The 12,184-nt window shown below is 45.0% G+C and overlaps 1 protein-coding gene across 13 annotated transcripts in view; it reads right to left on the bottom strand.

Annotated features, from left to right (window-relative positions):
• LOC116237322 (uncharacterized) overlaps positions 1–12,184 on the bottom strand; it is a 227,617-nt gene that overhangs the window by 22,921 nt on the left and 192,512 nt on the right. For 11 of the 13 annotated variants that reach the window (XR_016470133.1, XM_090148353.1, XM_090148343.1 and 8 more), the window contains 4 exons: positions 11,913–12,098; positions 8,982–9,174; positions 4,648–4,799; positions 293–388 (listed from right to left, as the gene is read on the bottom strand). The gene's annotated coding sequence lies outside the window, so the exon portion shown is untranslated. Of the gene's footprint in view, positions 1–292; positions 389–4,647; positions 4,800–8,981; positions 9,175–11,289; positions 11,412–11,912; positions 12,099–12,184 lie in introns of all 13 variants that reach the window. The other 2 variants (XM_090148348.1, XM_090148352.1) reach the window with 2 other exon arrangements.

Raw genomic sequence — 12,184 nt, 5'->3', positions numbered from 1 at the left:
CATTTATGTGCTGCATAAAGCAGCCTTCTAGAAACGAGTGACTAATTACTGAAGTTACCAAATTGCTACCCTGGCCTGTTTAGCAAATGCACTTCCCTGACTTCAGCAAGAGCAGTTTTCTCTGGTGGCTTAGTCCAAATTTGCAAAACGGGACAGCGGAAAGAGACCTTGGCCAAAAGCAGACATTGGCAAGGAATCAAGCATGAAAATATTAATGGATAATTATCCAGAAAATAATTATGAAATGTTAAAAGTCTGGCTATCTCACACAGACCACTGCAAGGAATAGTACCTCTGTTTCATTGCAGAGCAGCAAAAGGAGAATCCTTGCAAAGTAACTTTCCTCATCCTCTTACCCATGCACATTAGCATTGAAGGTGATACCCCACTGAAAAATAAAGAAGAAAAAAAAAAGAGCTGCAGGAGATAGAAATAGAGCATCCATTATCCCCTAACACAGATACCCGCTGGATTAGCTGCTGTGTTGAAACGCAGCTGCTACAGAGAGAAAGGAGCTCATTGGCACCTTGCTGCCAGGAGTGGCAGCAGTTCCAGTGGAGGTGCCCCCAGCACAACCTTCGAGGTGCAATCCTCCTGCTAAGGGCGGCTGTGGTTGCCTGAACCAGGGCTAAATCAACACCAGTGCAGCCTGAAATGGCTGGAAAATCCACTTAGGAATGATCCTGGCCATTAGCAGGTGCTGGGGGGCAGATCACAGTGCTAAGCCCTGTAGCACACCTCGTGCCACATTTTAGAAAGCTTTGCAGAACTACAGCAATCCCTCTGAGAGAATTAGAAGCCCTTGAGCTGATTATTCAGATAAAGGCACGATGAGATAAGCTCTGGTATCATCAGAAAGGGTGCAAAACACTGTCACACGAGGGAGAGCTGGGCAGGATGTGAACTCTATTTAAGCAGTCCCCGGGTAAACCAGCTCGCAGCCGACTGTCAGCTCCCTTCGAGCAGCGCCTTTGATTGCAGCGCTCCGTGAAGGAGCACTTGTCACTTTTTATCGAAAGAGAGGGGAAGAAAGCAAGGCAGCCCGCTGCCGGGAGAGGAGATGCCACTCACTGTTCATCACTGCGATAGACAGCTGCGCTGCCCTGGCTGCTGGTGATCAAGGAGCAAGAAAAAGAGAACTGCACGAGACTGCAGTGAGCACAGAGCGGGGAGGGAAGGCCCCACAATCTGTTCAAGTCTGGTACCAAAACATCTGAGCCATGGGATGCGGGGGCTGAAATAAAGGGAGGTTCAGGGTTACCCAGTGCAGAGCAGAGCTTTAAGTCCTCTTATAACAAAAAGGCCCTAAAGTGTTTGACACTGTCTGGTTGGACTTTCCAGCATTGTGAGTGCTCATGGCAAGGGAGCAAAGCCACAGCACAGCCTATCCCACACCTCTGCCTTCCCTTGGCATCAAGCTCAGAGCTGTTCAGTGAAATCTGGCCTGAGTGGGCTGGAATTCCCCAGTCACTGTATTAAAGCGTTGTGATTGTATCTTTGCAAGCCAGCCCACTGTAGACACAAGACAGAAGGCACAAAAGCTCCGGAAATGAGAGAGCATCTTTTCCTGCCTTTGTCAGAATCTTGCTTGTTCTAGATAACAATCAGCAAACAGAGAGCCATGCTCAGAAGGCTCAGGCACAGAAAGTCCAATTTCCTCTCAGCCACTGGTACTTACGCTAAGAGCTACGTAGGCACAATTAAAGACGCCAGAGATGACAGCAGTAACTGAAAAGATTGAGGGAGTGGCTCTACAGACATAGAAGAGATCAAAAAGCAAAGCAATGTTAGAGCACTCCCATAACCACAAGGCAAAGCATTTCCCACCAGAGCTGGGAAAGCTGATAATTAACAGCTGGGTCCTGCAGACAAACCGATTTGCTTCTGTGGTTTTGTTGCTTACAGCAAAGCAGAAAATATTTATACCTATTATTTTTTTTCCTAAATTCAACTTCATTTTTGCCAGACTTGTCCAAAAATCCCATGCAGGTTCCAGCAAGACTCTCCAGACACACTCCCCCACCACACTTTGCAGCCCATCTCCTGGCCATGGCATGCAGCTGTGGTGGCAGTGAAGCTGTGACACAATCCCAGCTTCTGAGGGTTGCACCCCTGTGCTAAGGCATTACACAGCCCCTTTGGCAGAAGACAGTGCCAGTGTCACCTTCTCAACAGGCAATCGAAGGATGCAGGAGCAAGCACAGGACAGCCCTACCCTGGAAAAAGCAGAAGGGAGCGACTCCAAGCCCCAAATATTGAGTTATCATCTGGACCTGGCTACATTTCCCTAAGACTCCCTTCTGTTCATCTCACTGGTGGATAGGTGACATATGGAAGTCTTTGTGCTCCTGGCTGCTTCGCCAGAGGTCACAGCCTTTCTTTTCCCCTGGTAAGGTGGGGGCTGGTCCTGGAAGCATCGTGAACTCTTGCCATCTGATCTGCCTTGTGACTGCATTAGCTCCCCACTGTGCACTGACACGAAGGGGAAGGACTCCAGGAAGAAGCTGCCAGCTCCAAAACCACAGGACGTTTTCCTACAGTAAAAACCCCACTGCAGCCCAGGGCTAGATCATGGCACTCACTGATCTCACCAAAGTCCAGCTATCTGTGGGATGCTCCCAGCATCGAGGAGGGGACTCTCCCATGTCTCAGGATGAACAGGTCTAGACAAAAGGCAAAAACATTACAGGGAGCAGTTCTGAAGTCTATGGGGACAGCCTGGTGCCCACCAAGGGACACGTGGCCAGAGCCAGCCCTGCCCATGACACAGCTGCTGGGAAGCAAGTGGATGTGCATTGCCCATGGGATGCATCTGTATGCAGCAACAGCAATGAAAATCCTTTTTCATTGTCTTCTGAGGGTTGGGTGTTTTTTTGTCCTTTTTGCTCCTTTTCGTTTTTAAGAGAGACTGCAGATCTTGCCTGTCCCAGGAAACACATTATAAAACTGCAATTTGCCTGTCTTGGTTCTCTCACCCTAGCATTGACCCTAAAGATGAACTCCCATGAATAAGTCTAATCGTGTTTTTCATGTTTCCCCAGGTAAATGAATATTTATGAATCTTTTCTCCAGAGCCGAAGCAGGGCCCTTACAACCGGCCATGATAGTTCAATTTGTTTTCTTGCCAATTCTTCAAATTGTTTTTTTTTGTTGTTGTTGTTGCTGTTCTTTTTGAAACTTAGGGAAAAAAAGAAATCTCATTCCTGGTTGGTTCTTATCAAAGTGTGTGGGGCTTTTCAGTTGATTTTTTTTGTTGTTGTTGTTTGGTTGGTTTTGTGTTTTTTTTTTAAACTCAGCTGGTGCTTGGAGGCTTTCCAGTTGGCTTGAATGATTAATGTGGTGCCACTGACTTGTTTTGTGTTTGTATTAAAAAAAAATAAATGCACGATTCATGTTTTCCAAAGAGCCAGTTAAGTATCCCTGATTGACCACACCATGTAAGTTTTAAATTCTTTGTGTGCTCAAAAACACACACAGAAAGGAAGCATTTCCACAGAGATGAATGGAACAGTCAAGGTTAGAGACACAGGCTAAAAAAAAATAATGCCTCTCAGCAAGCTGTGTATTAGACTGTAATCATGACAAAGCCAGGTCTTAATATCCTACATTCATTTAAGGGAGGAGATTTGTTTTTATGCCTACTATTTATTTAGCTTTCCTAAATTCAGTTTGAATAGCAAAACAGCTTTCCCAGTTTAGCTGATCTACCAAGTCAAGGTCATTCCCCTAAGAGAAAGATCAAAATCCTTTATAAGGGGAAAAAAAAAAAAAAGAAATGACTCTCGCACTGATTGATCTGCTGAACATCATTAGAGAAGGGTAAGAGATAATCTAAACATGCTCTGTGCTTCATTGACTCACATGGGTGCTTTTTGAGTGTGAAACAGAAGGAAGTTATGCAATTACCTTGAGAGGAAAAACATTCCTTTAGCAGTATTTGGAAATAAAATAGGGTTGGGAAGGGGGAAGGATCCTGAAGGGCTCTTACAAGCTGTGTGTTTGTTAGTCAATAAAGCAGTAAAGAAATGCAACTCTATTGATTTACATTATGTGCTACTTCCCAGGTGAGAGTTCAGCCCTTTATAATGTTTTTCATCCAGTGTTTTCATATTTTCTATAGAAGTTTGATAGCACTTAATAGCATGTACTTACTTAGAAATAATAACTGTTTGTGTTTAAACTCATTACACTAAGACATGCCTCTTGCTCAGAGGCTCCTTGGAGAAGTGTACAGAACTACCACCAGCGAGTTTTACTTATGCAGGAGCCAGATTTTGTGTTATAAAATCCCAGAAAATCAAAGCCATTGTGCTGATTGCTGTGAATTTATCCCTGGGGGAGGGAATGGGAAAGGGAAGGAAAACAATCTTAGAAATAAGAAATAAAATAATAATTATTACAATAAAACCCCTCTTTTTCCTGTCTCATTTGGCCTGGACCACACTCTGAGCACACTGATCCAGCTGTAGATGTCTCTGTTCATTGCAGGGTGGTTGGACTACATGACCTTTAAAGGTCCTTTGCAACTCAAACAACTCCATGACTTTGTGACTCTATCCTATGATTTCTGACTCTGGGTGCAGCTCCCCACACCCCTTTTCCCCACCATTTAGCAAACAGCAGTCAGTGGGGCCACATCACCCTTACCTGCAGCCAGAGGAGATGCTTGAAGAGGGCGGGATGTTAACCAGAACCCAAATCTCGATGACCCATCAAGGCACATTGACAATGCAGTCAGTCCCAGGAGAGTTCTGTCTGCTTCTCTGCCAGGCAGCTCTTGTATCTGCTGGTTATCGTTGCTGTAAATCAAAACAGAATTGCCATAACTGTTCAGGTTTCAGTTTGTTTTTACTGAGATCATAAACAAGCTGATGACACTGGATTTTATTACGCCACACTATAACTGTGCTGGCAATTCAGCCTAATTTCCAAGACCTTGCTCACCTCTGCTCCATTGCAACAGTGTTAAACAGCAGCTTTCTTCAAAACAAACCCAATTGTTCCAGAAACACATCTGAATTCAGCAATATGTCTGTCAATCCAGTGGGCTGTCTTTACTTCTGCCTTCCTTAGGAGACAATCACTGCCTGCTGGGACTTTATGCAGAGATTGCTAACTTGCTGTGCATACACTGATGCAAAGAAAGAGCTTTGTAATTTAAATAACAGACTTTGGAATTGATGACAGACACAAACATGGTCATTCACCCAGCTGTGGAAAACTGCAACTAAAGCTCCAGCAGGAGGGTGGAGGAAACATATTGCTTTCTTTGAGCACCAGAAACACAGCCTGCATCCATAGCTGTCTCACATAGGATGCTACACTTATAAAGTAGCACGGAGTGATCCCCAAAACAGAAGAGGTTACATGGTGCTCTGGCTGAGCAGAAGAGACATGCTCCTCTTGCTCATCTCACCAGGCCAAGGCTGAGCACAGCCCCAGTGCCACATGGCTGCTGTAGACAGTAAAAAATTACATCAACTTTATGGAAAAACCTTGTAAATACCTTTTCAGGTGAAATCAGCCTCTTTAATCTGCTGTGTCCCATTTGCATAGCAAGAAAGACTGTGGGTTTTTTTCTTTTCATAAGGGTGATAAATGCATTTTCCTCTTGCAGAGAAACAAAGACTGTGACAAGGCCCTTAATCACCAAATCAGTATAAACAACATTACAATACATTAGACTTGGAAATGCTAAACTGTGATTATGCAACAACTAATTAAATTAGTACTGACAGCTTTCAAAGAGTAGGAGAAAAAGGCACAATGCATCCCTTGCTTTCAGGAATGGCTCTTCCTAGAAACAGCGAAGACACACAGGCTGCAAGCGCTTTCCATCTGGGAACGAGTCCACACATGAAACACCCACACCTGAAACACAAACCTCCACTAAAACAGAGAAACCATTTTGCAAAATGGAGCTGAGCCTGATCAGCAGTGAGCAACAAGTTGAAGTCCTCTTTAAAGTGAAATCCAAGGAAAAGCCAAATTACTGCCTCCGTGCCACCAAGCGGGAGCTACCAGTCTTCCAGCAATAACTTGAGTTTAATTATTTGGGAAAAACAAAAGCCTTCATTTGTCTGAGGGATGGCATAAAACCCACTTACAAACAGCAGCAAGACAAACCAGTTATTCATGAATAGCGTTAATATCCTTTTGAGGGTACTTAAAATACCTGAAGGCTGCTATGCAGTGCAGGTCCCATCCTGATTCCAGGGATGGCAACAGTGCAAATCACCTGCTGGCTTGGGTAGGACCCAGAGGGACCCACATACAATGCCTCTATATCCCAGCTCTGTGCCCACCACTGAGCTGTGGGAGCATGCAGCCCATAGACACCCCAACCACCGCTGCACATCCATCCCAGCGAACAGCAGTGATAGTAAAAGAGGGAACACCTCCTGATCCCATCCTATGCAATGCTTGTCAGCTTCTTGAGATGCTGTTTTCTATAAAGGAACTTAATTTACATGTTAATAACACCAAAAGCCATGGCATGAGAGGGAGAGAGATGTTTGAAATTTCTATTTAAAATCTTGTCAGAATAGGGAATTTTGAATTTTTTCCAATACGTTCAAAACAAAATCCTCCCATTAATCTTCCTGCAGGTCTAATTCTCCTCTTTGGGAGACTCTTGCAAGTGGCTGCATTTTGCTCCCAATAGCCTCAATGGTTCTGTTTTTCCTTTTTATCGCTGAAGTCCTACCTGTGCCCACAGGAGCAAAGCTCACTGCTGGGATTCCATTGCCCTGCCAGCAGCTCTCACTCAACCTGCATCCCTGCTAGCATTAAGGAAAATGTACTTTCCTCCACCTCCCCTGCACTGAGATCACCATGCATGAACACAGCGACGGGCTCTCTGCTGACCCAGCAGGTCTCTTCCTTTCCCAGCATAGATTTGGGATTTTCAGCATGTTATTGTTTATCACCTTTTGCTTTCAGATACTGAACTCTCACTTCTTCGAAAACTTCAATTCAGTGGTTGTGTTTGGGCACATTCCCATGATAACTGGGTGAACATATGGAGAGATGTGGGTGGAACGAGGCTGGGCAGCTATGTGTGCTTATCTGGGAGGAAAGCTGCAGAAGGAGGGAAATCACAGTACTAGCATCCTCGTTAATGCCCATTCATCACCTAAAAAAAACCCCCACAAATTAATAAAATCACTTTCTTTTGCAAATGGCAGCAGCCAAAAATCTCATCCACAGTGTTGCAGGTCTTTGTGCTTTAAGCTTCCCACCCCACAGCATAGTAAAAGCCAGCAAAGCTTGCAAGAGCAGTATGAAAAATCAGCTTAGGAGACAGCAGAACTGCAGCAGAAAATGGTATTTTCTGTATTTAAAATACTTGGTAATACTGGCCAATCTCATCAGCTCAGCACATGTGCTTACCATGATGTTGTGTGGTCAGGGCTCAAGCTTAAAGCTTAAGTTTTTTCCTTCTAACTCTGTATTTGGCCACATCACATAATTGCAAAGCAGCCTAGCCTATTCATTTGCGCATGAAAGGACAGACATCATGTCCTTCCCCAAAGGGCCCTCCCAGCACAGCCAGCGTGAGAGCAGAGGTGACTTGGAAAGCGATAATTAAAAGAAAACTCTCAGGCCCTCTGCAGTCACACATTTAGAGTGGTGTGGGTAGGGGTCCCTCCTCCCTCTCCGCCTTCCCAGAGCACAAGGTTGGGCATTTTGTCATGCGACACAGCCTGGACAAGGAGCTCCAAGGATGCTGGAGGTGGTGGCTCAAGTCACCTGTCCTTTCTGTGTGGAAATGTGGGTCTCTTAAGGTTTGCTACGTGTGAAACACTCTTCTCTAAGTGCAGCTGAAGTCAACTTTCTGTCCTTCTAATATATGCCAGATAAACAAACCACTCGTAGAATAACAAAGAAATATCACCAGCGCCAGAAAAAGTCCTGCAGCCAGCAACTCTCTTCTGCATATTTTATCTTATAATCCACTGAGCTAATACTTAACCACCACACCAAGCAGGTGGAAGTTTGAGGGCCATTGAGCACTGTGAATTTTCCCAATGCATCACAATTACCAAAACACCTGTGCTAAATAACTTTGCGCTGAGCCACTGTGAAAATTCACAGAGTGCTCAATAGCCCTTGAAATTTCTCATTTCTAACCAGGGCTGGAGTGGCTGAGCACTCACACACTGCAGCACAGCACAAAGCAGGTAAGGACACTGGTTCAGGACCTCATAAAGTCCCCTTTCTCTCTAGCTGGAAGTTATGCCATCCCTGTGATTTTCAGGCTGCTCCTACTTTGTCTCTACAATTATGCTCACTTGGAGTCAAGTGAACTGCATTGCATGAGCAGAGTCCGAACAGCACCCTGCTCCCCTGTCCCTTTCCCCCCACCCAGCACAGCTGCCTATCTCAGAACCTTTCTTTTCCTTTTCCATTGACAGGACAGGTGTCCAACCAGAGGCACATAGGCCTCTGGATCATAGCAGGCAGATTCTGAGCTCAAAGCATCCCTCTCCATACTCCCCATCTCATTCTCACAGAGTCATCAGAGCAGGACCAAGGGCTCAGGACAACCCCAGGACAAGCTTGGCCTTGGGATGCACAGAGTGGGGCAAGGCTCAGCAGCCAGCCAGGAGCTCTTTAAGTAACAGTACAAGACATTAACAACCACATCAGCCCTGTTGCATCAGCTCTAGAGGAAGCTGAGAGGAGATAGAAGATGTTTCAGCCAGCAGAAGCAAGAAGAATGGGAGGAGGCTGATAAATAGTGGGGAGCCAGAGACAATCAGTCCATTTAGTCTGTGCCCGGGAAGGTGAGGAGGTAACTTGGAAGTGGTCAACAAGTGCCCAACTAGAGACAGGAGTAATAGGATGAGGCTCTTTAATCTGACACAAAGGCATCTTGAGATCCAGTGGCTGGAAACCAAAGGCATTTCTACAGAGACATAAAATCGTTCTTGGTGCAGAACAGTTAAGGCAATTAACTAACCACTGGAACAATTTACCTGAGGATGCAGCAGATTCTCTGTCACTTCAGCGCATTAGATTGGACTCTGTGGGACATCTGCACTCCACCAGAGCATCTGGGCTTGATGATGAGGGTGTCATACAGGAATGTTGCTTCCGTGTGCTGTTGGGGTTTGCTTCCGCATACTGAGTCCAGAACAGGAGTTCTTTCAAAGCAATTGATAGCAGTCACTAGATACAAATACAAAGGGAAAGAAAAAACACAGAAGTGAGAAAAATTTGGAAAAAACAACACATCTCATCAGATGTCCCCAGAGCCTCACAGGGCAGCCCAGCAGTGTGTTCAGCCCCTGCTTTCTGCCAATTTGCTGCTCAGAAATGAGCAGAGCAGAAGAAAACCATCTGTACACAGACGGATGGAGGCTGAGCATGTCCACTCTGTGTCCCAGCCCTGCTCTTCCCCATAGAGCTATGCAGTATCTCCACACCTGCTGGGCTGTGTTTTCCACATGCTGGCTGCTCACTGGCCGCATCCAGCTCACCTGTGGGAATGCACTGAGGAAACACTTTGGTCTGAGCCACCTCTAAAAGAGACTCTCAAATGCATGAACTGGAAGGTGTCCACTGATGCAAGAGACCACTCCAAATATCAGTTTTCTAGTTTTTAATCGATAACGGAGTTTTATTTGGCTTGTTTCTGAATGATTCCCCCTCCTTTCTGATCTGGAGAGCTTTCAAATCTCACAGTGAGAGCTCTCAGTATCATTGTTCTTCAAGACTTTAAAAATCAAACCAAACCAACACACACATACACACACAAGAAAAGCCCACAAAAAATAAAACCAACACACAAAACCCAACATCTGCAAACAGTCATGCAGGAAGACAGCCAAAATCTGATCATGAGCATTAACATTTAACTACTGCTGTATTTCACTGTGTTCCCGCACATCTTGTACAAAGGCAGACACCCTTATGCTCCATGTCCCCTGCAAGTAAGCAAGTACATGTGCTTCATTCATAATTAATGGCCCGGCTTTTCCAACTGCATCTGCTTCTGCCTGGTGAGGATTTGGTCCTAAAGGTTTGGTTTCACCAAACCTATGCTCTGCCTGCAAAATAGCCATCTAGGAGACAGTGGAGCCAGCCTTTGACACCTGGACTCCAGATGTACCCAAACCAGCATCAAACATAATCACAGTCATCCTCTGAAATCAATGCTGGCTTTTCTGTACATTTCAAGGGTGATATGTTTGGACTTCAAATATTGTTTTCTGAGGTGCTCAGTGCTTAAGACTGGGACTAAGCCCTCCCAAAGCTTCAAGCAAGCACAGAGCCCTCAGCATCCCTGCAGAACTGAACTTCTACATTATTTCAAGCCATTCCACAACACCCAAGGATGGACACAAAGCAGAGCTGTGTCTGCACCAGGCAGTCAGCACTTCTGCACTCAGCAGGGAAGCAGTGATGTTCTAGACAGGTAGGTTTCTGCTAAAAGGTATTGAAAACAACCCATAGATGAGCTGGGTTGGATTTATTTACTTGTTCCCCTTCCCATGGAGTGAGATATGCTCTGAGTAGATTTGCTTTGATAGAGAACTAGAGAGAAAGCCTCACCAAAGCTTCTTTCCTGCTGCCAGAGGACTGCCTCCAGTAAGCTTTTGGCTTTTAAGAGGAGACAAAACTGTTGGTTAGTGCAGACATGACCTGAAAATAATCCTCCATTCCTCTTCTTGATGGCTTTTATTCTGCTTTTCTCCACCCAGTAAGATCCCTCCTGCCCCTTTCCTCTCAGAAAGGAAGAGGGAAGCCTGGCTGCACTGGGAGGCACAGGGGCTCTCAGCTCCTGGTGTGCCCTGTAAGAGGGGCATTGCTCACCACCATCCATCATGCCCCACCTTCACTACACAAAGTATTTAATTCCTTAATGAGATGGGAAAAAAAAAATGAAAATAAGATATGTCTTGTATCCTTAAATCCTCCTTAGACTAGCTCTCTTCTCTCAACTACCACCATCCTCTCGATGATGAACCGAAAGCAACAAGTTGAAACTGGCCCTGGGACCCAGCTAAACATCATAAGATGTACTTTTTTCGTAGCTATTACTACAAGCTTTACTTGACTTTTCTATTCAACCCATGAAGTTAGTGTCAGAAGCAGTGACTGTCCCCAGACACATCAATCCTTGCAAAATGGATACCTGTAACTGACAGTTCAGAGAGGAGATCCCTGAAAATACCATACACAACTTTAGAAATAAAACTTCTTTGTCAGGATGCTCCATACAGGTTAAATAGACTTTGATCAAAATAAAAATACACCCTAATACCTTTCCTCTGCTTTTACCTCTCTGTTGTCTGTCTCACATTTCATATGGTTCATCCTTCATTTGCAGTGATCTGTGAAAACCTCTACAGGGATGACATGGAGGGAACAAAGCTGGATAAAATCCTAGAGTATTTGCCAAACTGACAAAAAATATAGAAGAGAAAACATCAACCCCAGCCAAGTCAAATATCAATCTACTTTTGTGTGCTTTGTTTCATTAAGTTTACTTTATGATTCATTTGTAACAAACTGTGGTGGATAATGAGTACTTGCATCACAAACCTCTGTGTGCTTAAGAAATCTCTCTCTCTACACAGAGAAGGACTGGATAAAAACAACAGAGTCCTCTCATTTGAAAAAGCCCTCGGTGGTCTAAGCACAAGTGGAGATCTCTTAAGCAGCACTGAACAGAGAGCTCCAGCAATGAAGCACTCACGTCAACAATGAAGTATTCAAGCCCTGTTGAGACATCCCAGCCCATTCTATTTAAGCGTGCCAAGATGCCCTGTAAGCACATCTCTGAGCATGTAGTGCTTTTTGGGCAGCTGCCTCCTGTGTGGATAGCCTGACAGATACCCACAGGCAGACATGTTGTGAGCATCCAACAGCTCTCCCAGAGGACACTGCCAACCCCAGCTTACCTGTCAAAGGACAGCAGAGGTCTGAAGGTGCAGAAGGCTGAATGCCTGACCCATCGGTCTTGGTGGTAGTCCATCAATGCAGGATCAGATTTAGATCCACCAGAGTCTATCCAGGACTCTTTTCCACCACAGCTTTAGATTTCCAAGCACAAGACATCGCATGTGGCAAGCTGCTCACATTTCAAACTGGATGTTACAGGTGGACAAATAGGAAGGGAAAGCACACAGTAAGTGAAAACACTTTAAAACAAAATGAGATTCATGGACATGCT

Source organism: Phasianus colchicus, chromosome 11 (genome assembly GCF_987193195.1).
Source record: "Phasianus colchicus chromosome 11, bPhaCol1.hap1.1, whole genome shotgun sequence".
Classification (NCBI taxonomy): Eukaryota; Metazoa; Chordata; class Aves; order Galliformes; family Phasianidae; genus Phasianus; species Phasianus colchicus.
This window is presented reverse-complemented; position numbering and strand designations above follow the sequence as displayed.